The sequence below is a fragment of the Hibiscus syriacus genome, unplaced genomic scaffold (assembly GCF_006381635.1).
Source record: "Hibiscus syriacus cultivar Baekdansim isolate YM2019G1 unplaced genomic scaffold, ASM638163v2 tig00110303_pilon, whole genome shotgun sequence".
Lineage (NCBI taxonomy): Eukaryota > Viridiplantae > Streptophyta > Magnoliopsida > Malvales > Malvaceae > Hibiscus > Hibiscus syriacus.
The window spans coordinates 2,485,796-2,513,167 of NW_024062672.1; the positions used below are offsets into that span (position 1 = coordinate 2,485,796).

The following is a 27,372-nucleotide window of genomic DNA, read 5'->3' on the forward strand; positions in this document are numbered from 1 at the left end:
GTGAATCATCGCCGTTCGTCGTGAATTTCAGTCGGAAGTATCGTCGGTAATAACTCGGTTTTAGTTGGTTTTTCATTGATTCACAACGATCGGGTCATCCGTTTACGACACCTCCCGCACCATCGTGTTCCTTGTGCTGTTCCGAGTCCACCGGTGTTCTCCTTTTTCTCCGGCGGCGGCGGCGCGTTGGGAGGTGAACCGGTCAAACTTCCCGATTTGTTGAAATCGAGCTCTCCGCCGTTCAAAATTATGAACCGAGCTTTGTAAGTATCTCGAAATCGCTCAAAATAATTTTTAGAAATTTTTCTGGGATTTTATCACTGTTCACGCGCCCCCACGCGCCGCCACTGCGCGTGGGGAAGGGAAAAGTGACCGGTTTGACCGGTTTTAGAACTGTTTTGACCGGTTTGACCGGTCACAACCCAACCCGACCCGTTGACCCGACCCGACCCATTTACCCGACCCGTTGACCCGACCCGTTGACCCGACCCGACCCGTTGACCCGACCCGTTGACCGTTGACCGGAGTTGACCACTGTTGACCAAAACTTTGACTGGCTTTGATCGGGCATTAAACGACCTTTGACTTCGACCGAGTATACCTATCCTGACATTTTTCGACGTTCCAAATCCGATTCTGCTGTCCGTTTTTCGAAATTCGAACCCGAAGGCCTCGAAATTGTCAGTCAAACCCGTTGACTTTGATTTTGACCGAAAATTCCAAATTTCCGAAAAGTCATATTTTATGCTTTCGACGTCTTGAATCCGAATCCGAAGTCCATTTCGCCAAATTCGAACTCGGTAAGCCGTCTTTCACTGATTTATCACCCGATTCGATCAGTTTATCGTAATTAAGCTCCGTTTCTGATATAATTTATGTTGATATGTATCTGAGGAATTATTGGAAGTTGAATTGAAGATCAAAGGCGTTCGAATGGAATTTTTATGGTCGATCAGTATTGCACGTAAATCGAGGTAATACTTTACTACCTCTTTATGCTTTATGGAACATGTTGGTATTGATAAATGCATGAATGGAAATGTTTGGTCTCATATGTGCAATTAATGAAGATCTACACTAGGTACGAATACGGTAGAAAGTAGATAACTGAATATGGCTCAGATGACTATTATAAGAAATTGGAGGACGGTTTGAATTAAATTACAAGTTCTGGAATTAAGTAATAAAGAATTAACCATGGATTGTAGATTATAATTTATCTCATTAAAGGTACTTAGATGATAAATTAAGAGAATATTTCGATTAGGGAAAATTACGAAATTACCCTTATGTTGGAAAATGATAAGAATTGTCTCTGGAAGTGGATTAATAAATCTGAAAAGAATTATTGATCTGCTAAAACTATTGATGTGCATAAGAAATGTTAGTTTTACTTGGAAATTATGGAGAACCGGTTTTTAACCCAAGAAGGTTTATGCAAGATACTAGAAGTGTGTTAAGGGAATTATTTCAAGATCAGAGATTGTTCAAGAAAGCAATTAATCATAGGATCTCTAAATTATATTATTTTCGTTAAGAGCTAATATCGAACTTATTTGGCTAAGAAATTACGGAAATGCCTTAAGAGGTAGAATAGTCTGAGATGACTCTGAATGAGAAAATACTTAGAGGATTCGTACTTAACTCGATTAAGTACGGATTTAATTGTTAAGATCCCGACTTAGTGCAGGAAAATTTATGATATTCCGTTTGTAAAGTCTGAGAAGACACTTGACCTGAAAATATTCGAATAATGAGTAAATACTGGAAGAGTAATTTATCGGGGGTATTCTGCTGTCAGAATTATTCGAAAGGACTGAAGTAAATGATAAGATTGAATTAAATAATAAGATCGGATGGAAGGAAAAGATTGAAATACCGTAGATCTGTAAAATGACCAAAATACCCCTGTAATGGAAATGACCCAAGAATATCACAAAGCTCAAGAATGATTGAATATCCTCGAGTTCTGAAATGAATGGAATAAAACTGAACATCAAAATTACCAAAATACCCTTATGGCCTAAATTAAGTAAATGTCTTGGATTAATTAAGGAATCCAAGTAAGCATAGGTATTGGACTACCTTTAAAGGTAATGGAAAATAATTTAAGTGAGTAGATCAACCCTAAAGCTATGTCAATACCTGAATGACATAGATATTACTGGAACATATGTTCGTCTTTTCAAGTTTGGCTCGATGACGAATCTTGGAAGTATTCAGTTCAGCTCAGATCTAGATCGTATTCAGTACTAAGAATTGGACGTTTGTTCAACAATCAACCACGAAGACCAAATTGAATGGGATGGAAGTACATGTATCTGAAATTCAGGAACGTTTGAATTACTCTGGAAAATTCTGAAGTAACTGGAATGGAGATGACTGCTAAATGAAATAGGTAACCTCAATGACTGAGGATTTAGTAAGTGATTTGGATAAGTCTGGAAACTCTGATGAGTTTACGTAGTGTACAATTACAATGGGTTATGAACAAATTAATCAAGTACGTCAACATTTCATGATATTGTGGAAGCGTGGAAATGAAATAAAGTCATTGGAAGATTTATTCAGCGATAATTCCGAAAATGGTCTACGGACAAGAATTTGTGGTATTAAAGAGTAAATACACTAGAAGGAAAATGAATTGACCAGTCGACATAGATTGTTAAGGTTCTGAATCTTCGTTCTCAAGTTGTTCGATTATCCGATCAATCGACATGGATGTAAAGGATTCTGAATACCCTTCTGATTACGTACAGCTTCTGAAAACTGTCCGAATAAGATAATATCCTGATAATTCACATTCTGAATAACTGATGATTCTGTCAGTTAATGAACTCTTTCAAATAGTGATTCTAAATTCTGATATCCTATCGGTATACTGAATATTCATGTTTCTCTACCTGTTAAGATTATCCAATACATCTGAATAATATCTGTAAATTCTGGTGTGTTCCCTACTCACATGAATATTTTACCTGATTTTCGATTTGATTTCTGATTTGATACTTGACATGGATTCTGATCTGATATATGACTTGGATTCTGATCTGTTACTTGACCTGATTTCTGATATGATACTTGACCTGATTTATGTTTTGATTTTTGATATATCCGTTTACGGACGGACATATCTTACTTGGGGGGTAATGTTGGAGGAAGTATACCTGGAGGCTCCTCGGCTGTGTGCTCAGGGCCTTATTTACCGGTTCCTCGGCTGTGTGCTCAGGGCCAACTGGACTTGATGGTGGGTGTATGGTTCTGGGGAACCTACACAACTTGGACTTGTTGGATGGGGGTATATATATATATATGTTTTTAAAAAAAGATCTGAAAAGTTACATGATTTTTGGGAACACACTAGAAAACCTATTCTGATCTCCTGAACTCAGTCATCCGAAATATTTCTCTGAAACGAAAGCTCATTGTCCGTTACCACCTGAAATATCAGTAGAATCTCTGCTCAACATAAAAATCTGTAAATATCTGAACCAATAAGGAAAATATGTTTATCTGTATCTGCACGTTTTTCAGCATCATCTGGTAGTTCTGTATTACTGAGCTTTCCAAAGCTCACTCTATTACTCCCCTTTTCAGGTTAAAAGAATTGTACCAGTGCATCTATCGACTTCAGTAAGGGAGTTCTTCCGGTGTTGTAGCAGAGTATGGTACATGTGATTAGGGGGCATGTAATTGTATTTTGATTTATATACGAGTCTGGAAATATGTTTTATTTTTAAATAGTGACAAATGATTTTATAAGTTTACATGTTCTGATAAAAAGTTTTAAAATTTCCGCTATTTTTACGGTGGGTCGCTCCGGTGGCCCTAATGTGACTTCCTGGATCGGATCGGGCTACCTGCATCGGTCTGGGGGGTTACATTTAGTGGTATCAGAGCTATGGTTTGAGTCAAAATTTTTCAAGATAGACCGGCCGGTCGAATGTCAAAATATGTCTGATCAGTACATGTCCCTAGACTGCAATCGTACCTCTCTGAGCCGGAACTCCAGGGCTGAGTCTCTATCTGTAACGAATAAACCGAAGTTTCTATCTGCTAAGGCTATACTTGTACAAAAAGGAATACCAGTAACATCTGTCTAAACGCTGTAAAGTAACTCATGAGCCATGTGAGAGTTATTCATCTGAGAATTTCTGACTCGACTCCGGAAATGAAATTGAGATATGTTGCTGCTCTACGAGCCTATTCACGTATCCAATGCTGAATTGATTTCACAAGAATAAAGTTGTTCTGATTACTTACTTGGACTGAGGGAGAATTCTGAAGAGATTGATTACTCGAGAAAATTTTAAATTCTTTTATTGAAATAAGGAAAAATTTATGATAAGAATGTATGCTCAGCTGGTTAAGGATAAGTGGAGGAATCGTACTTTTATAAAAGCTATTGATAGATTTGAAAGAACTGATGGAAGTTTCATTTATGCAATCATGTGAAATGAAGGAATTTCGAGGACGAAATTTTTTTTAGGAGGGGAGAATTGTAACACCCCAATTTAGGGGCTAAATTTAAGAAAATATAAATTGGTAGATTTAATTTGGTATTTTGAAAGAAAAATGGGATTAAATTGTAAAGTTCTAAAGTTGGCAAACCATTTTCAGAAGTGCAGAAAGTTCAGTGGCTAAACCCATGATTTAACCATTTTTTTAATATGTTGAATTATAAATCTGATTCTCGTGCGCAGGCAGCAGAAATTTTCCAGATTTCCCTTCTCCAGCAACCCAACTTCCAACTCCGATCTACTCGTCGTCCGACCTCCAAACGACGAGCCGAAACAACCATCGTGTTCGTTGTCAACCGAGGAACAAAACCCCTCAAACCTTTTGTCGTGAATCATCGCCGTTCGTCGTGAATTTCAGTCGGAAGTATCGTCGGTAATAACTCGGTTTTAGTTGGTTTTTCATTGATTCACAACGATCGGGTCATCCGTTTACGACACCTCCCGCACCATCGTGTTCCTTGTGCTGTTCCGAGTCCACCGGTGTTCTCCTTTTTCTCCGGCGGCGGCGGCGCGTTGGGAGGTGAACCGGTCAAACTTCCCGATTTGTTGAAATCGAGCTCTCCGCCGTTCAAAATTATGAACCGAGCTTTGTAAGTATCTCGAAATCGCTCAAAATAATTTTTAGAAATTTTTCTGGGATTTTATCACTGTTCACGCGCCCCCACGCGCCGCCACTGCGCGTGGGGAAGGGAAAAGTGACCGGTTTGACCGGTTTTAGAACTGTTTTGACCGGTTTGACCGGTCACAACCCAACCCGACCCGTTGACCCGACCCGACCCATTTACCCGACCCGTTGACCCGACCCGTTGACCCGACCCGACCCGTTGACCCGACCCGTTGACCGTTGACCGGAGTTGACCACTGTTGACCAAAACTTTGACTGGCTTTGATCGGGCATTAAACGACCTTTGACTTCGACCGAGTATACCTATCCTGACATTTTTCGACGTTCCAAATCCGATTCTGCTGTCCGTTTTTCGAAATTCGAACCCGAAGGCCTCGAAATTGTCAGTCAAACCCGTTGACTTTGATTTTGACCGAAAATTCCAAATTTCCGAAAAGTCATATTTTATGCTTTCGACGTCTTGAATCCGAATCCGAAGTCCATTTCGCCAAATTCGAACTCGGTAAGCCGTCTTTCACTGATTTATCACCCGATTCGATCAGTTTATCGTAATTAAGCTCCGTTTCTGATATAATTTATGTTGATATGTATCTGAGGAATTATTGGAAGTTGAATTGAAGATCAAAGGCGTTCGAATGGAATTTTTATGGTCGATCAGTATTGCACGTAAATCGAGGTAATACTTTACTACCTCTTTATGCTTTATGGAACATGTTGGTATTGATAAATGCATGAATGGAAATGTTTGGTCTCATATGTGTAATTAATGAAGATCTACACTAGGTACGAATACGGTAGAAAGTAGATAACTGAATATGGCTCAGATGACTATTATAAGAAATTGGAGGACGGTTTGAATTAAATTACAAGTTCTGGAATTAAGTAATAAAAGAATTAACCATGGATTGTAGATTATAATTTATCTCATTAAAGGTACTTAGATGATAAATTAAGAGAATATTTCGATTAGGGAAAATTACGAAATTACCCTTATGTTGGAAAATGATAAGAATTGTCTCTGGAAGTGGATTAATAAATCTGAAAAGAATTATTGATCTGCTAAAACTATTGATGTGCATAAGAAATGTTAGTTTTACTTGGAAATTATGGAGAACCGGTTTTTAACCCAAGAAGGTTTATGCAAGATACTAGAAGTGTGTTAAGGGAATTATTTCAAGATCAGAGATTGTTCAAGAAAGCAATTAATCATAGGATCTCTAAATTATATTATTTTCGTTAAGAGCTAATATCGAACTTATTTGGCTAAGAAATTACGGAAATGCCTTAAGAGGTAGAATAGTCTGAGATGACTCTGAATGAGAAAATACTTAGAGGATTCGTACTTAACTCGATTAAGTACGGATTTAATTGTTAAGATCCCGACTTAGTGCAGGAAAATTTATGATATTCCGTTTGTAAAGTCTGAGAAGACACTTGACCTGAAAATATTCGAATAATGAGTAAATACTGGAAGAGTAATTTATCGGGGGTATTCTGCTGTCAGAATTATTCGAAAGGACTGAAGTAAATGATAAGATTGAATTAAATAATAAGATCGGATGGAAGGAAAAGATTGAAATACCGTAGATCTGTAAAATGACCAAAATACCCCTGTAATGGAAATGACCCAAGAATATCACAAAGCTCAAGAATGATTGAATATCCTCGAGTTCTGAAATGAATGGAATAAAACTGAACATCAAAATTACCAAATACCCTTATGGCCTAAATTAAGTAAATGTCTTGGATTAATTAAGGAATCCAAGTAAGCATAGGTATTGGACTACCTTTAAAGGTAATGGAAAATAATTTAAGTGAGTAGATCAACCCTAAAGCTATGTCAATACCTGAATGACATAGATATTACTGGAACATATGTTCGTCTTTTCAAGTTTGGCTCGATGACGAATCTTGGAAGTATTCAGTTCAGCTCAGATCTAGATCGTATTCAGTACTAAGAATTGGACGTTTGTTCAACAATCAACCACGAAGACCAAATTGAATGGGATGGAAGTACATGTATCTGAAATTCAGGAACGTTTGAATTACTCTGGAAAATTCTGAAGTAACTGGAATGGAGATGACTGCTAAATGAAATAGGTAACCTCAATGACTGAGGATTTAGTAAGTGATTTGGATAAGTCTGGAAACTCTGATGAGTTTACGTAGTGTACAATTACAATGGGTTATGAACAAATTAATCAAGTACGTCAACATTTCATGATATTGTGGAAGCGTGGAAATGAAATAAAGTCATTGGAAGATTTATTCAGCGATAATTCCGAAAATGGTCTACGGACAAGAATTTGTGGTATTAAAGAGTAAATACACTAGAAGGAAAATGAATTGACCAGTCGACATAGATTGTTAAGGTTCTGAATCTTCGTTCTCAAGTTGTTCGATTATCCGATCAATCGACATGGATGTAAAGGATTCTGAATACCCTTCTGATTACGTACAGCTTCTGAAAACTGTCCGAATAAGATAATATCCTGATAATTCACATTCTGAATAACTGATGATTCTGTCAGTTAATGAACTCTTTCAAATAGTGATTCTAAATTCTGATATCCTATCGGTATACTGAATATTCATGTTTCTCTACCTGTTAAGATTATCCAATACATCTGAATAATATCTGTAAATTCTGGTGTGTTCCCTACTCACATGAATATTTTACCTGATTTTCGATTTGATTTCTGATTTGATACTTGACATGGATTCTGATCTGATATATGACTTGGATTCTGATCTGTTACTTGACCTGATTTCTGATATGATACTTGACCTGATTTATGTTTTGATTTTGATATATCCGTTTACGGACGGACATATCTTACTTGGGGGGTAATGTTGGAGGAAGTATACCTGGAGGCTCCTCGGCTGTGTGCTCAGGGCCTTATTTACCGGTTCCTCGGCTGTGTGCTCAGGGCCAACTGGACTTGATGGTGGGTGTATGGTTCTGGGGAACCTACACAACTTGGACTTGTTGGATGGGGGTATATATATATATATGTTTTTAAAAAAAGATCTGAAAAGTTACATGATTTTTGGGAACACACTAGAAAACCTATTCTGATCTCCTGAACTCAGTCATCCGAAATATTTCTCTGAAACGAAAGCTCATTGTCCGTTACCACCTGAAATATCAGTAGGATCTCTGCTCAACATAAAAATCTGTAAATATCTGAACCAATAAGGAAAATATGTTTATCTGTATCTGCACGTTTTTCAGCATCATCTGGTAGTTCTGTATTACTGAGCTTTCCAAAGCTCACTCTATTACTCCCCTTTTCAGGTTAAAAGAATTGTACCAGTGCATCTATCGACTTCAGTAAGGGAGTTCTTCCGGTGTTGTAGCAGAGTATGGTACATGTGATTAGGGGGCATGTAATTGTATTTTGATTTATATACGAGTCTGGAAATATGTTTTATTTTTAAATAGTGACAAATGATTTTATAAGTTTACATGTTCTGATAAAAAGTTTTAAAATTTCCGCTATTTTTACGGTGGGTCGCTCCGGTGGCCCTAATGTGACTTCCTGGATCGGATCGGGCTACCTGCATCGGTCTGGGGGGTTACATCAGTGGACTCATGATGTTGAGTGACAAAGATTGAGATTACCGTATGGATGGAACCTTATTATTTCCATGATGAGCGACATTATATTTATACGAATTTATAAAGATTAAAAGGTGTAGAATCGAATGAGTGAAAAGAAATGAATGAATGTAATTCCTTGTTGATTGAAAATAAGTTTAGTAATTGCAACCACGAAGGGAAAGTTAAAGACTTAAAGTCAGATGAATGTTATCATGTCATAGAAAGAGTTATTATTGAGTTTGTTTAATGAGTAGTAGGTCTGCAAGTAAAGAAATATATCAAAATAACTTTTTGTGAAGTTGTGTAAAAGAAATGTTGGACCCTATTAAGTTAGTTGAATAAAAATATTGAGATTTTGTATGGACATATTGGATCAAAGAAGTTGAAGAAAAGTGGGGAAAAAATTACATAATGGATAGTTAACAGAAGTTCTACACTTATTTAAAAAAAATGGAATTTCTAGATAAGTGATAAAGTATTTCTTAATATCTTGTTCTGAATAAGATTTTCTGTTTAGTATAGCTCAGTCCTACATTCATTGGACTTTATGGATCTTTAAAAGAGGTGGATCCATAATATAACAGAGAAATGCAAATAAGAATGAGTATATAGTTATCCATCTATTTGTACAGTGAAAATTCAAGTATGAATTTTCTTAAGGGGGAGAGAATTGTAACATCCCAAAATACGGGTTAGTGACTAAATTGTAAAACTTCAGATTTTGGTGATTTAAATTGGATATTTGAATAGTTCAATGATTGGTTCAGAAATATTTCCTAAAAGTTTATAGTAATTATCCAAAGAATTAAAGGGCAAAATGGTCATTTAGCATGAAAGATATTTTCCCCCAATTATATGAATGAATCACGTGGGATGGGGGAAAGAGTTATTTGAAAACTCTTTCTTCTTCCTTTCTTCTTCTCCCAACCGTGGAAGCTAGGCAAAGGTAAGGGTTTTCTGATTTGTTGGTTATTTGTTAAATTAAAGGTTAGGTTTTGATCATTAGATGATAACTAAGCTTAAGGAAAGCTTAAGTTGTCTTATAATCAAAACATGAAGAAGTTATAAGAGATTTAAGAAAACGAGTTTTTATATGAAATCATGGAAAATAGTTGATAAGTTGAATTTGAAGTTAAATTTGACTTGTCATCATGATAATTAAGGAATATGAAGTGTTAGAATTGTATTTAGAACATATTGAAATTTGAGTATGATTCTTGAATTTCATATGAAGGATAGGATTTTGAAGTTATAGATGATTTTCATGGATATAAGTTGGTTTAAGTAATGGTAGTTGAGTTTAATGACATGATAGGGGTTTAAAATAGAAGAATTAAGCAAAGAATTGATGATTTTTGGGGTTAAAATACAATTTATGGGTAGAGGGAACCGATACCCTATGAATGGGAATCGATTCCCCCTCTTAAACGAAAATTTCCAGAATGACCAGGGGGTATCGATTCCCCCCTAAATGAAAAATGGAATTTGGTTCTTTAATCTGGCTTAAGTTGTTAACATCAAGTTTAAGGTTTAAGCTTCTGATAGTTGTTTTGAAATGTTATATTTATGTAGATATTGAGTCTAAACAAGTTCCGGAATAATCAAAGGATTAGGATCGAATCAAAGAAAATAAGGCTAAGGTGAGTGCAATTTTAATTGTACTTATATTATTGAACGAACATTGACTTGCGATTAGAGCTGGGTATATGGGCTAAGGCCCGTGGGCTACCCGTTTAACCCGCGACCCGTGCGGGCTTCGGGCCTCAAAAATTGAAGACCGTTTAAATTGCGGGCTTTTTAGCCCGGACCGTTAAACCCACGGGTTTAATGGGTATAACCGCGGGCTACCCGTTAAATCCGCTAAAGCCCGCTTAATTTAAAATTTATAAAATTTTAGAAAAAATAAATTTATAGAAAAAGAAAATAAATTACTTATAAATATGATGTTACTTATAACTATTGTAGTTCTTAAATTTATTAGGGTGTTTGTCATAATTTTACCGTTGCTTGATATTTTTTTCATTTAAATATACATCATTATCATTTTGGTATTTAAAGTTTTTTTATTTAATTATGACCTTTATTTTTTTTTCATGAAGTATGTTATTCATTTTGTTCTTTAATTATAAAAAGTCACGTGATATTCTAATAATATATCACGTGACACGTAATATTTGGATTAAAAATAAGAAAGAAAAGTAAAATAAAAAATTAAAAATATACTTTTCAACTTTTAAAGACTTTTACAAAATAAATATATTTTAACAAATTAATACTTATATTTTATCAATTTTAGTATAATTGTATCTTTCAAATTTGCTCTTATACTGTAAGTATTTTATTTTATATTTTCATATTATGTTTTAGTATTTCTCTAAAGTATCCATAAAATACAATTATTAGAAACACTTGACAACTTTCTTGTTAGATTTGTATAATGTTTGACTTTGTTAAATTTTTAAGTTTGAATTTATACTTTCAGACACTTCTGTGTATTCATATTATAGCCTTGAATAATTGTGTTTTATAAAAGTATAATGTGGTTAGTATTTTATTTGTTTTTCAATTTGGTGATATAAGTGAATATTATTTTTTTAATTTGAGTTTAAGTAATTATATCATTATATATATATATATATATATATTAATGATTAAAAAATTAAAAAAATATTATTTTATAATCATTTCGGCTATTTAAAATAAAATTTAAATATTATTTATTATTTTGACAGTGCTACCTTCCTTTTCAAGTTGCTCGATCATTTTTAAAGGTGTAGTAAGTTAAAACATTATTTTTTATTGTATTTAAAGCATTTAAAATTATTTTTATTAAACGAGCCGTGGGTAAGCTCGTTTAGCCCGCGGGTTAAATGGACGGGCCACGGGCCTTAAAATTCAAAACCGTTTATGAATGCGGGCTTTTTAGCCCGCACCGTCAAAACCCGCGGGCTAAACGGGCGGGTAGCCTGTATACCCACCTCTACTTGCGATGAGCCAGTGATGGAGTTACTATGGTAAGAAGTGACTCCTAAAATGTTATTTAGTTTGTGATTCTTATATGTGCATGAATACATGAAATGAGTATATGTTATTATATATATGTTACATGATATGCATAAACATAAGAGCATAAAACATAAGATATATGATATGATATACATGATTATATGCATATGTGATATATGCTATGAGACATGACCAATGTGAAATGAGATAAGTTATGTGAATATATGAAATGATATATGAATATGCAATACGTGATACATGTGATATGATATGAAATACATGGTTACACATACATGTGGTATGTGACAGAAAAGAAAGAACTAGTGATTAGAAAAGTATTCATCGTAAATGCCCATAGTATATGATACGCGAGCTATAGGTATAGTTGGCATGCCAAGAGTCGAGGGTATTGTAGTCCTTCGGGACGTAGTCCTTCGGGACGTAGTGGTCCTACGGGACATATATAGCAGTCCTTCGGGACGAATACTAAACAAATGTTCGGTGCCCCATGAGGGAATTTATACGAGCTGTGGTGACAGCATTGGTGCACAACCTCAATGTACTCACATACCTCTATTCTCAATAATATACATGGGCAATACAATTGAAAGATAAATTAAAGTGAAAGTGATACAAAAAAGTAAGTTTCATGTGTGCATGACATGATTATATATATGTCATGAAATATATATATATATATGCATATTGAAATGTCATGATCAAATGGTAAGAATGCATATTTATGAATCTATTGTTACATGTTCATTTATTGTCTCACTAAGTCTATGACTTAGCGTGTAAGTGATTTACACGTAGGTACCAAGAAACAAGAAGAGCAGTAGTAGAAGTGGCAACGACAATATCACTACTAGAAGATCATATCAGAAGTAATCGACAAAGTATGTATTTTGTTGTGTATAGAGTGTTGGCATGTAATAAGTCGTTAATTATGAGCACTCTGATCGAGTTTGTATTTTGTAGTCTCTTCTATGTAAATTAAAGTATTTTGTTTTAAACGTTTGATTTTTTTTTAAATTTCCCGGGGATTTTCTTTAAGTGTTAAGGTTTTAAAAGTCAATGTGACACCTCGGACTCGTATTCGGGTCGGGTACGGGTTGTGGTGTTACATAAATTTTATTAGTTTAATAAAAATTATTACTAACTTTTAATTATTTTTTTAAATTTAATCTGGACGAACTCGTCACATCCAAATGACGAGTTCCATTGTGACTATTGCATAACTATTCATTAATCAACGACTATAAAACAATTAATTTTTTAAATTTGAAGGAACTCGTTACATCGAGTTATATATTTTTTAATTTGTAATTTTAATTTGTTTTCATAATAAAAAAATATTTTTTATTGTACTCGCCAGCAACGTGATGAATCTACTTAAAAACAGTAAATTAATAGGTGAAACCCACTCATCTGATCTATTAAAAAAATATTTCATGAGATGATATCTTCGCCCTGCATTGTAACAAAAATATCGTATATCCTTGATTAAAATTGGAGAAGGCGTAAAACCCTAAATTATAAATCCAAAATCCTTATTAGGTCGAAAAAGCCGAAACAATGTCTGAATTGAAGGAGCCCAAAAGAGGCTGACTACGAACATTAGGGTTCTTCTGGATCTGGTTGTTACCGGACATCTTCTGCGTTTTAAGTAATTAATTAGTGGTATGCTTGTAATTTCTCTTAAAATATCAATTCAATATTTCTCTATTTTCTCCCTCCTTTTGAATTTATAATCGGCATGTTCTATCCTTCTTCTTAGTTTCTTCCTCGTCTATTTCCATTAAGAATTTGGCTTGCAACACTGGACTAGCCTAGGCTTTAAAAAATCGATTTCTTTAACGTAATTTGTTTATGAAGGTAGAAAATTAAGGAGGGAAGGTTTGTCTTACGTGAATCAATATGAAATCGCTGGCTTCAGCCTCATGGAAAGCCCCTCTGAAGTTCAGGATGTAAGCTCCCTACTCTTAGTTCTTCTTTGTTTCTAGGATTTTAGGTTTTGAGTCTTTGTTTATCAAGATTAAAAGCTTGATTTGCTAATTTTGACTCTAAAATTGAAGGCCGACAGCTGAGAATTTGATACCCATTAGGCTGGACATCGAAGTCGACGGGCAGAGGTATAAAGACGCTTTCACTTGGAACCCTTATGGTATGCATCAAACCTTAACAAGTATCGTTTCTCATCAATGCAAGAAATCTTGAGGAACTTCTTATGCTGTGTTTGAAAAATATTAATTTGGAAAATTGGATTTAGATTTCGTTCGTTATATGAATTGTGGGAAGATGCATACATTATATATGAATCAGTTGAAATATTTGATAGAATGAAAGCATAAATTTCAAATTCATAAATATCGATTAAATTTTCATGTGTTCTGTTACATGGTTATACTATTTTTTTAGTTCAAATTTATTGTTTGAAATCTGAGTTCTTAAACGCCAACTTAATTTAATTTGCTATTGTATTCTCGTGTGTACATGTTTACTTCTAAAAGATCCTGATTCGGAGGTGGTGATGTTTGCAAAAAGGATTGTAAAAGACTTGAAGCTTTCCCCTGGTTTCCTTCCGCAAATCGTTCAGTCCATTCAGGTAACTATAACCGTTTTCTTCCTCTAATTTCAATCTTCAAAAGAAAGAAAAAAGTTACACTTCAAAGTCGATTTGTTGTTTTGCTTGAACTTATCCTATTCTTCACTTTGCGTGCTATTTGTTAGTCACAGCTTGCTACCTTTCGATCATATGCCAAGACATGTATATTGGAGACAAGATCGTTCCAATTAAGGTTTCTTTCATACATAAACTACCAACAAGGTTTATATAAGTATTACCATTTTCCTCTAATGACTTTCTAACACCTACTTATCCATCACATGGACTTCATCAGCTTGATCTTCGAGTCAATCATACCATTATTCGAGATCAGTTTTTATGGGTGAGATTTGAAAAATGATTCTGTATCATATCATCATATGCATGTTCTTGTGTTTTCTCATGCTTGCACAGCATTTATTGAGCTTTGCAATTATTTCTCAATGAGATGTTTGAATCTATTCGTAAATTGTTGTAGGACTTGAACAACTTTGATAGTGACCCTGAAGAATTTGCTAGAACTCTCTGCAAAGATTTAGGCATTGAAGATCCTGACGTTGGGGGTAAACAATTCATTTTAGAAGGATACTCCTAAATTATTCATCCATCATTTTTCGTTCTATTTTTCTGCCATCAAAACATATCTAGAAGATCCTAAATTATTTCAAGGCTTTCAATGATCAGTTTACTTTACAGGTGGAAGACATAGGGCTGGATTTTTTCAGTATTACTCATGAGCAGAGCTTGAGATTAGAGAAAGAATTCTCTGAGGAGGAAATCTGGGAGTCTTTAGAGTCTTGTAATGGGAATAAAGCTCCTAGGCCAGATGGTCTAAATATGGGTTTCTTTAAGAGATTTTGGAATGTGATTAAGGGAGATGTCTTGAAGTTCTTCAATAACTTCTATTTGGGGAAAGAGTGGGAACATGGTATTAATCATACCTTTATTACTCTTATCCCTAAGGTATCTAATAGTGGTGACCTTGATGATTTTAGACCCATTAGCTTAGTTGGTGGATTATATAAGATTCTTTCTAAGTGTCTTTCGAGGAGGCTGAGGAGTTGTATTTCAGACATAATCAGTCCTACCCAATTCGTTTTTATACCAGGCCGACAAATCTTAGATTGCTCTTTAATTGCCAATGAAGGAATCGACTTTTTGAGGAAAAATGGGCTTCAAGGCTGTGTGTTCAAAGCTGATTTTAAAAAAGCTTATGATTCGGTGGATTGGAACATCCTGTTTCTAGTTATGGAGAAGATGGGGTTCGGTTCAAGGTGGATAAATTGGATCAGAAGATGTGTTACTATGGCCTTAGTTTATGTTCTTGTTAATGGAGTTCCTACTGAGGAAATTCCTATGGCAAAGGGTCTTAGACAGGGATGTCCTTTATCTCCTTTGTTGTTTAATTTTATTGGCGAATTACTCAATTTATTGATCCTAAAGGCAGTTTCTCAGGGGCTGTTTTCTGGTCTTATTATAGGGAGGAATGAGGGGTCTTTTAAGTTATCTCATTTACAATTTGCGGATGATCTCATTATTTTTAGTGGTGCTTCGGAAACGCAAATCCTTAATGTGAAAAGGGTGCTTAGAGTGTTTCAAGTTATGTCAGGACTACAACTAAATATGAAGAAATGTAAACTGTTTGGTGTGAATTTAAATGATGAGGTTGTGCATGAGTGGGCTCACAGTATTGGTTGTTCAGTTGGTAGTTTTCCCTCTGACTACCTAGGACTTCCTTTGGGGGCTTCTAGGAATTCTGCTGCTATTTGGAATCCAGTGATCAGTAATTTTTCCAAAAAGTTAACTGGTTGGAAGACATCATCTCTTTCTTTAGCGGGGAGATTGGTTCTTATTAAATCGGTTTTATGTTCGCTCCGTATTTATTATTTATCTCTTTTTAAGATACCAGTTTCGGTTCTAAAAATCCTCAATTCAATGATGTCAAATTTTTTATGGGGAGGTGGAGTTGATAAAAGTAAGATCCACTGGGTTAGTTGGTCGAATGTTTGCAAATCTAAGATGGAGGGGGGTTTGGGTGTGATGAATCTGAATTTGATGAATAGAGCGCTTCTAGAAAAATGGTCTTGGAGGCATGCAAACGAGAGGAGATCTGTTTGGAGGGATTTCATTTGTTCTAAATATAATCTGGATCCCTCTTTGTTAATGTTTGAAAATAAATCTCCAAATAAAGTTTCTTGGTTGTGGAGATCAGTGGTTTCTAATCACTTTAAAGAGGACCCTGTTGGCTTTAAGCTGAGAAGTTTGTGTTCTAGTTTAGTTGGAGATGGCAAATGTATTCGGTTTTGGAAGGACCTTTGGGCTCTGGATTACCCTCTTTTGATTATCTTTCCTAGGTTGTTTTCCATTTCCATCAACAAGACAGGAAAATTGGTTGAATTTGGGGAGTATAGCTCTACTGAATGGAGTTGGGAAGTGCAATTTCGCAGAAATTTAAATGATTGGGAGATTGAGCAGTGGGCTAATCTGATGACTGTAATCTCGCCTTTTGCTTTATTTATGGATAGCTCGGATGGAATGATTTGGAAAGGGATCGGTGATGGATTGTTCACTGTTAAGTCGGCTGTCAAGCTTTGTTCATTCGGTTCTTTGGGTTCGGAGGAGGCTTATTTTTGGAATAAGATTGTTTGGAAGGGCCAGTTGCCACCAAAAGTTGAATCCTTTATGTGGCAGGTTGTTCTAGGGAGATTGGCTGTTAAAACTGAACTGGTGAAAAGAGGGGTTTCAAGAATTCAAAACCTGTTATGTCCTCTTTGTATGGTGGAGGAAGAGTCTCCAACGCATTTGTTTTTCTCTTGTGCGGTGGTGTGGTCTGTTTGGAACAAATTTCTTAACTTTTGGAGAATTAAGACTGTCTTCCATTCTAATGCAAAATCTTTTCTCCTGGCTTGGGATGCTTTGAGGACTAATTCTAAGATTTGGTCTCTCATTCCAGGGGTGGTTATGTGGACTACATGGAAATTGAGGAACTTAATTGTTTTTGAAGGAGGGAAGTTGGATGAGGTTGAGTTCTTCTTCTTAGCAAGATTTAGGCTTGCTTCATGGTTTTTAGCAAAAAATAAAGGGGTGTGTATTCCAAAAGACTCTCTTATTTCAGACCCCTCCTTAGGGGACTGTTGTTACTTTCAACCTAATAGGATTAAGTCTACTATTCCTTGGCATCCCCCTCCTAAGGGTTTTGTGAAAATTAATGGTGACGCAGCTACGACTAAGGATTGGAAGAAGAGCGGGTTAGGAGAAGTTTTAAAAGATTCTTCTAGACATACCTTAGGGTCTTTCAAGGAGCTTGCTGGTCCGGGGCCTCCGACTTATATGGAGTTAAAAGCTATTCATAAAGGGCTAATATTCTTTGCGAATTTTCGAGATAGACTTCAGGACCGGTTGATTGTTGAAAGTGACAGCAAAATCGCAGTGGACTGGATTAAGGGGGTTGATTTTTGTCCTGATGTTTATGCAATATTGGTTAGAGACATTGTTCACAGGCTTATAGAGTTCGGAGGGCTGGTTAGATGGGTTAGCAGGACAGCCAACATAGAAGCCGATGCCTTAGCTAAAGAAGGAATTGGCTGATCCTATATTTATAGTCGTTGTTTTATAGTTGTTTCGAGTTTTTGGTTGGTGGGGTGTATAATGGTTGTATCTTATGTAAATTTATGGTTCAATAAAATCCTAAGACACTCTTTTCCTCCTTCTGCTGATTAAGGAGTTCTATAAGCTCCATTAATCAAGAAGGGGGGTTTTTAACGAGGCTTGAAATTCTTATAAAAAAAAAAGTGTTTCTACCTTATCTTAGTCATTGGTGTTATGTATTGTATGGTCTGGCTGTTCTTATATCGTTGTAATGGTATGCGATTTAGATTGCAATTCAAAATGTAGCTTCTGCAAGAGAGAACAGAATAAACAAGAAGGGTCGCCGGGCAGCTGAACATTTCCCTATCAGGTTTTTGTGTTGTTTCCTTTCAATATAGTCATCAAACCTCAATGTTGTGTGCATGTCGATGACATTACTCTCTGTTTTCATTCTCTCACAGTAAAGCTAGTGGTGCTGCGTTGGTCTTGATGAAGTTATTCAGTTTCAGATCAAGTGTTGTTCGGTATGCCCTCTAGATCAATCTCATGCAGACAATATTTTTTTTTTCTATTGAGCCTTGAAAAATTGTTATGGTCCATTTGGAAACTGTATTTAAGGGGTGAGGTTTGGATTTCTGATCCAAATTCATTGTTTGTGAATGGTTTTATTTGGATTTGGATTTGTATTTTGAGCATCGAATACCTTGAATTCCTATGCACTTTTGATTTGTGTTTCGTCAAAATAAGATAATGAGCTTTTTAAATTTAAGTGTAACATTAACATCACCTTTTGTTGAACTCTTGTCTTCCACTCGTGCTTATGGGTCGCATTATCTTTAATGGTTCCATTAAAAGACCTAAATGATAAAGTCCACCTTGTTGAAACCGTCAAACTAAGCCCTCCATTATACCATAACTCGTAGGGATGTAAAGTAATTGTGTCCTTGCAGATTGATTAAAATCTCAACCTAACCATTTATCAATTTGAAAGCATCGATGTAACCTTTTGTTGCATTTCTAATTTCTATATTTGTTTGATAAATGCTCATAATGTTATAACTACACTCTTGTTGTTTGATCTCTTATCTGCTTGCTCCGTCACTTCAGAAAACTTGTAAAGAAAGAGGCTTATGTTTAGCCATTTGTTTCTGCCCTTTCAGGAAAAGAAAGGAGTGGGATAATTATAATCCGTTCTTGACGTTTTATCGAATGAATACGTGGATGCTCTTGAAGCCAAAGAAGAGAAGAGTGGTCGGTGAGTGAATATACGTAGCGTGTATAAAGGATTAATATTTGATGCACTGTTAGATTATAATTTTATGCGCCAGAAGTGAATTACATATTGACATATCATAAGTAAAATTTTAGAACGGAACTCATTTTGATTTATTTTTTATGATGTGTCATCATCTAGTTTACTGATGTTACATAGAATTATACATCATTGCATCAAATATTCACCTATATAAATGCATTTCGATTTCCTTCTTTTCTTTCCAACAGTATGTTAGAATATTTCAAGAATCGATTATATTTGGCAGTCTGCCGTTTGTTAACAAAAACTTTTCTATGAACAGTTGATTTTGGTGGTTGTGTAGACGATCACAGTTTAGTTGTTTTAAGCTATGATGTCTGGATTTTTTATTTTTGTAAAGTATTGTCTGTAGTGGCGAATCCAAAAATATTTTTCAGGGTGGCACACATATGTTAGCAACATAAAATTTTAAATTTTAAATGTGATTAGTACAAATAAAATTTTAGAATAGCCATCGTCCGTAAAATAAGTAACTAATCGAAGAAAACTCAGATTTCAGGGTGGGCACAAAAAATTCCAGGATGAGCATCGTCAGTAAGATAAATAACTAATCAAAGAAAATTCGAATTTCAGGGTTGGCACGTGCCTACTCTCACCATACTATGTGTGTCAGATACATGCAAGTGTCTGAGTATCGTAGTTTTTAAGAGAGGTAGAGTTTAGTGGTTTCGTAGATTATTATTAGCGTAGTTGTAGTCTCGTCTTTCTTTAAGACTTTTATGTGGTTTTAAACGTTGGATTTGGCAATAGTAGTTAGATTCTCCAATTATATGTGATGTTTTAGTATTACAAATATATTATTGTAATTTTTCCATCGCCGGTCACCCTATTTGCAGGTCATCTTTGTTTAGAGGATGATATCTTCGTACCTATAATAACTACACAATTAACATAACAAAAATATGGCAGACAATATACGGTAGCGGATGGTACGACTAAATTAGCGTTTGGTTTTCGAACATTCACTCGCCCACCTGATTCGTTGGAGTTGCGGTTGCATGAGAATGATCCTGGCTGCGACCACCAAGCACATGGACGATCATCACAGGCTTCGATATCTGTATTCAAATATATATTAGGAATAGGGGTATGATTTAATTATATAGAGTAAAACTTTTTAATTTTACATAGATCTAGAATGGTTAAATACTCGCAAATAGATATATGAGATTAGTGGTAAGAAATAAAAATATAACTACTAAATAATTAATTAATTAATTTTATTCATTTATTTTCACTCATCTAATGGTATGTAATTTTGTATAGAACTAAAAAAATACACTATATATAGAGAGAGAGGGGGGTTTTAAGATCTAATTACATAAATTTATGAATCTAGTAAAAATAGATGGATGAGATTAACGATAAAAAAGAATATATTTATTTGGAAAAAAAGTTTATTTTAACGGTCTATGTTTACTCATCTAATGATATTAAATTTATATAAATTGAATAAAATTTATATTGTTTAAATGGATACTAACCCTATATATATAATTTTTATTTTAAAATTTTAATTAATTTTTATTAACCTTATACATATAATTTTTATTTTAAAATTTTTAATTAATTTTTATTAAGGTTATAAGAAAAAGGCAAAACTCACAACATAATGCATTCAAAAAAAATATTTTACGAGATGATGCACTGGCCAGATTAATTGCTCGAATGGGGTAAATTCTACAGTGACAGCATAGGTCGCCATGCACGCCCGGCGTCCTTATAGGTCGCCATGCACGCCCGGCGTCCTATAAGGTTGCCATGTACGCCCGGCGTCCATCATTCTTTGCCCTCTGGTTCTTTGCCCGCTGTTGCTCGCTGATGCTGCTTTGGTGCTATGCATGGGCCATGCACGAGGCATGGGATAGGTCGCGCTGCGCTTTGTTCACGTAGTCTGATCTCGGTAAACCTCTGCATGGGCCATGCACCAAGGATGACCAAGGATCGATTCATGCATGGGGCACTCGGGGCGACCAAGGATCGGTTCTATCGTAGGTTGCCATGGCCGGCTATCGTAGGTTGCCATGGCCGGCGACATGGTAGGTCGTCATGGAGTCCCGACATGGTAGGTCGCCATGGAGTCCCGGCGACATGGTAGGTCGCCATGGAGTCCCGGCGACATGGTAGGTCTGCATCATCATGCATCCATAGCTGGGAGATTCCTGTATCGCGACCAAGCTTTAACCCTATCACTCATGCATGCGTTGCATCCATAGCTAGCTGGGAGATTCCTGCATCCGTAGCTGCATGCGTTGCATCCATAGCTGTATGATTGCAGCGTTAATTTAGCTGTTAAATGCAGCAAATATTGCTGTTCAATTGAAGACTTTCAATGCTCAATAGTTATACGATTCAATCCTAATATTATTTTATTCAATAGTCAAATTTTAATGACTCTGTACAACGATTTTTTGCTTTATATAAATGATATGGGTTTAGGGTAGAAGCAGAAGTAGAACCAGGAGCATAAGCATAAGCACATATAAACTTTGCCGAGAGAAAGAAAAGGAAGAAGAAGAAAATAAGATAAAGGATCAAACATAGTTTGTGAGGTAATTTTTTATTGTTTAATTTAGTTTATTATATGAAATTATTAGTTTGTTAGTTTAGGGTTTAGGGTAAAACTAAAATCTAGTTAATTAGTTTGTTAGTATAAATTATTAGTTTGTTAGTTTAAGTTATATATTATATTATACAAAAAATTAGTTAATTAGTTTATTAGTTTAAGTTATTAAATATAAAAAATATTAATTAATTTGTTAGTGTCTTTAAACATATATTAGATTGTTCATTGAAGTTGAAGTTATATTATGAAAAAATTAATTAGTGCTTAATTAGTGTGTTATTTTAACTAAGTTATATTATAATAAAGAAATAGTTTATTAGTTTAAGTTATGGTATAATATATTAGATTATATAAAATTAATTTGTGGGAGCTATTGCTGTTTAAATAAATTAAACGGTTTACACATACAGGGCATTATTCCACAACATTTGCACATGTTGAAATTGATTCGAATAAAGAAACAAAGAAGGAAAAGAAAGGAAAGGAGGAAGGCATAAATACGTGAGTAATTTATTATTTTTTGTTGTCTATTTTTGTTGTTGTGTATGTGTAAATTAGTTAGATAGTAAGTTTATATTAGATTATATAAACTAATTTGTGCGAGATAATTTTTGTTTAAAAAAATATTATGTTTAAAAATATTTAGTGTTGTTTTAAAAAAAATATTTTGTTTTATTTATATTGTATGTGTAAATTAGTAAGGAGTAAAAATTAATTGAATGAAATAATCCGGCCAACGCATTATCACGATATTTTGCTTAACAAATTTGTTTGATATTTTTAAAAAATAAAAAATATTATCAAACTAATCATGATTATTAGTAATAATTACTAAATGATTAGTATCAAATCTAAATCATTAAATATTTATAATAAATAATTATTAGTAATCATGTCTAAATCATATTATTATTAAATCATTAAATATCAAATCATTAGATTAATAATAATTATTAAATCATTATTAATAATATTAGTAATTAATCAATTAATCAAGTTAAATAAAAAAATTATTTGATCATTAATATAATAGTATATTATATTATATTTAATGATTTAATGTTTTATGAAATTATCTTATCTAATATTTTAATCTAAATTAATTTATTTGTTTATTTGTAGAGAAAATGAGCAACAACTTTTTCACGATTGTCCATTATAATGGACAAATTATGGAAAATGAGGTCGGAGTAGTTTTTCAGTCTGAAAAACCAATAAATATGATGTTCAAAAAAGACATCACATTTATAGAAATGAAGCATAAGATAGAAAGAAAAATTCGAGCTGCAGTTGATGGTTTGAGGTATAGGTTTATGATATGCCCCAACCCAGTCAGATATGCTGCAGTTCCACTTGAAGAAGATGATGATATTGGAACCATGGTTGGATTACATGAGTCAACCAATATAGCAGTTATTGAGTTATTTGTTGATGTGCGTAACATATGTGATGTTCCTGGGTCATCAAGAGGTGTGGCTCAAAATCCATCTGAAATGGCTTTATATAGTCAGTTTGAGGAGCCGACGTACAGGTTCCTGAACAGTTTTATGGCACTATTGGAAAGTGTAAATGAAGTCGGGGGGACATCTGCAACAGCAGAGTATGAGACGAGAAACATACCGAAATTGGTTGTTGATATTGACGCTGAAAATCGATGGGGAGAAATTCACGATGATTCAAGCGAAGATGAAGAAACCGAAGAACCCGTTTTGGGTGACGACGAAAATATTTTTGGTGAAGGTGCAATTGATGAAGTTCCGGCACCGTATGAAGCTACTCCTCACATGTACGAGATAGACTATGATGCGATGAGGGCACCTGAATTCCCAGACATACCACATTTACCTCCATACCAAATGACTGAATCATTCGATAATTCTGGTGAATTTTCAGTTGGGGTGCAATTCAGAGGAAAAAATGAAGCTACGCTGACGATTAAAGAGTACTGCATCAAATGCCATGTTGATGTCCATGTTGCAGAGTCTAACCAGAAAACCCTATATGCGAAGTGTGTAAAATATGGCCCAGAGTGCAAGTGGAAGACCAGAGTGTCGAAAAATCAAAGGCACGATGTTTGGGTCATCACGAGGTACAATGGTTCGCACACATGTTTGCGAAACTCCATCGAACAAGACCACCGACTATTGGACTCCGATGTAATATGTGAATACGTGAAGGCGATGGTTGAAAAGGATCCAAGGATATCTTGTTCAGTGTTAGTTGCATCTATTCGAAGCCAATTTGGATATCAAGTAAAATATGGCAAGGTGTGGAATGCGAAGATGAAGGCAATGAAGCTGACGTATGGAGATTGGGATACATCATACAATGAGCTACCACATTTGCTACAAGCAATGAAGCGATTTATCCCAGGAACCATAGTGAAGTCTCAAACCATGCCCGCATATGATGAAGAAGGTTAACTTCTGCGAGGGAAGAAAATATTTCATAGACTATTTTGGGCATTCAAGGCATGTATTGAAGGATTTCCATTTTGCAAACGTATGATCCAAGTAGATGGTACGTGGTTGTATGGTCAATATAGGCATGTACTTTTGATGGCAGTTGCTCAAGATGGTGAGCGAAATATCTTCCCAATTGCATTCGCCATTGTTGAGGGAGAGACAACAGAGGCTTGGGATTTCTTTCAGACCAATCTACGTCAATATGTCGTTCGTGAAGATGGAGTTTGCTTGATATCCGATAGAGGAACGGGTATTTTGGCGGCAATTGAACGACCAGGAAGTCGTTGGATACATCCGTATGCATATCCGACATTTTGTATCCGTCATATTGGCAAGAATAGTATCGACCAGTTTCATAACGCACATATTCGTAGCGAGATAGTCAGCATGGGTAAGTTTTATTTACAATATTTATGCATTTTTTACGTGGTTTTTTTAATTGCGGTTTAACAAAATATAATATGGAACAGGATACGAACTACGTCGAACCAAATTTTGACAAGAGATTGGAGAATTTGAAGGTATTTTACGATGATCAGCGTGTTTGGAAGTGGGCTTCAAAAATACCGTGTGAAAAATGGTCGCAAGCATACGATGAAGGTCGGAGATATGGACATATGACCACAAACCTTACTGAGACCATTAATTCGGTACTAAAAGGTACACACCATCTCCCAATAGCGAGTGTGGTGAAAGAGACGTACTTTAGATTGGCTAAAGTTTGGTCGGACAAAGGTAAGGAAATTGAGAGTTTCATAAATAGAGGTCAAACTTGGGCTCCTACAGTGGTGGAATCAATGGAAGCAAATGAGCGATTGGCAACATCAATGGTTGTTCATAATTTCGACCGAGTTGGTCATACTTTTGTTGTGTCGTGCATACGCCGTAACGTCGGAGGAGAAGACCAAACATTTAGAGTTGATTTACGACACAAATGGTGTGATTGTGGTCGTTTTCAGGCATGGAAATATCCATGTGCTCATGCAGTCGCTGCATGTATGTATGCTGGTGTAAGCGCATACACTTATGTTGATGAATGCTTCCACCTACGTAGGATATTAAATGTCTACAGCTATGCGTTCAGACAGATCCCGAATGAATCATATTGGCCCAAAAAAGATCATGATGAATGGCTACCAAATCCAATGCTTCGCAGAAGTCCGAAGGGTCGACCTGAGTCCACTCGAATTCATACCAGTATGGATTTCCATGCTAGAGAGAGAGGTCAAGCAAAGAGATGCGGATTATGTAGGGGTGAAGGCCATTCAAAAAACAATTGTCCTAATTTACCAAGATATAGGCCTCATCATTAGTAATGATATATGTATTTCTATGAATTTCTATGTATTTATAAGATTTAGTAATGATTAGTAATGATGAAATTATTATTAATATTTAATGATTTGATAGTAATGATTTAGTAATAATTAGTAATAATGAAATTATTATTAATATTTAATGATTTGATATTAATGATTTAGTAATGATTAGTAATAATGAAATTATTATTAATTTTTAATGATTTGATAGTAATGATTAGTAATAATGAAATTATTATTAATTTTTAATGATTTGATAGTAATGATTAGTAATGATTAGTAATAATGAAATTATTATTAATTTTTAATGATTTGATAGTAATGATTAGTAATAATGAAATTATTATTAATTTTTAATGATTTGATAGTAATGATTTAGCAATGATTAGTAATAATGAAATTATTATTAATTTTTAATGATTTGATAGTAATGATTTAGTAATGATTAGTAATAATGAAATTATTATTAATTTTTAATGATTTGATAGTAATGATTTAATAATGATTAGTAATAATGAAATTATTATTAATATTTAATGATTTGATAGTAATGATTTATTAATGATTAGTAATAATGAAATTGTTATTAATATTTAATGATTTGATAGTAATGATTTAGTAATGATTAGTAATAATTAAATTATTATTAATTTTTAATGATTTGATAGTAATGATTTAGTAATGATTTGATAGTAATGATTTATTATAAATATGTCGAATTTGTTAAGGTTTGAAAAAACTAGTCTAATTTCAATATTAAATTTGTAACAAATAACAAACTAGTTTACAATTGTTGCCGATGTCGGAGAGTTGTTGAATGATAATGTTGGGACGGACGTCTGATGCGTTGTGGCCGTGGCGGTTGCTCAGGAGTATGGTACCCATCCTCCTCATTCGTTGGGGGCATTTGAACTGACATGTGTTCAAAGTCATTCGTCGACGAAAACATGAGAGAGTAGATGGATGCATCAGGCTGCACAAACTCTGGTATGTATGCATTGCCGAACGGTTGTGGTGCGCTATTATCCACATCGGTCATTTCCGCTTCAGGTTGTTGAGATGAACTCCCACTCCCACTTGGTAGAGAGTATTCAGCTTTACCAAATCTTTTCTTAAACCTAAAAAATTATCGCCTCTCTACAATTGTTGTCAATAATGGCTTTCCATTATCCAAAAAATAAGCAAGGTAAGCCGAAGTCTCAAAATTAAAGTCGTCGTCTTGAATGTCGTCAAGAGTTGGCATGAATGAAGCCCTATTGTTCCAAGCATTAATGTAGGTTGCATGCTTCTCAACCCAATTAACATTTTCTTTACAACGACCATCAAATCTGTGCAGCTGGTCATGCGTCTCAACCCAATTCACCTGACGACGACCATCTAAGATTTGGAGGAGGTCATGATCCCATGGACTCCGCGGAATAGGTTGGTGGAAGTGGAATTGCCTCAACACTCTATCCCCAAATTGGATCTCAACAAAAGCAAAATTGATCAATGGTGTAACAGCACACCAATATTGAAACCCATCTAAAATATCGTGCGGTATCAACGCAAGTATTTCTTCATTCATGTATGGTCTCCAATTAAACTGTAAAATTACAAAAACAATAAAATTTATTTAAATCAAATAATATAGTTAATTTAAATAATAATTAAAAATAACAAATTATACATACCTCATTTTTTGCCTTAATGTCGATCTTCAGCCTGAACTCTTTAATGTTGTTGTGCACCAACCCCGTGCCTTCAATTTTATGCC

The 27,372-nt window shown here is 34.8% G+C and overlaps 1 pseudogene; it reads left to right on the plus strand.

Annotated features, from left to right (window-relative positions):
• Nucleotides 1-13,523: 13,523 nt before the first annotated feature.
• On the plus strand, nucleotides 13,524-19,321 carry LOC120116838 (annotated as a pseudogene).
• The last annotated feature ends 8,051 nt before the right edge of the window (nucleotides 19,322-27,372 follow it).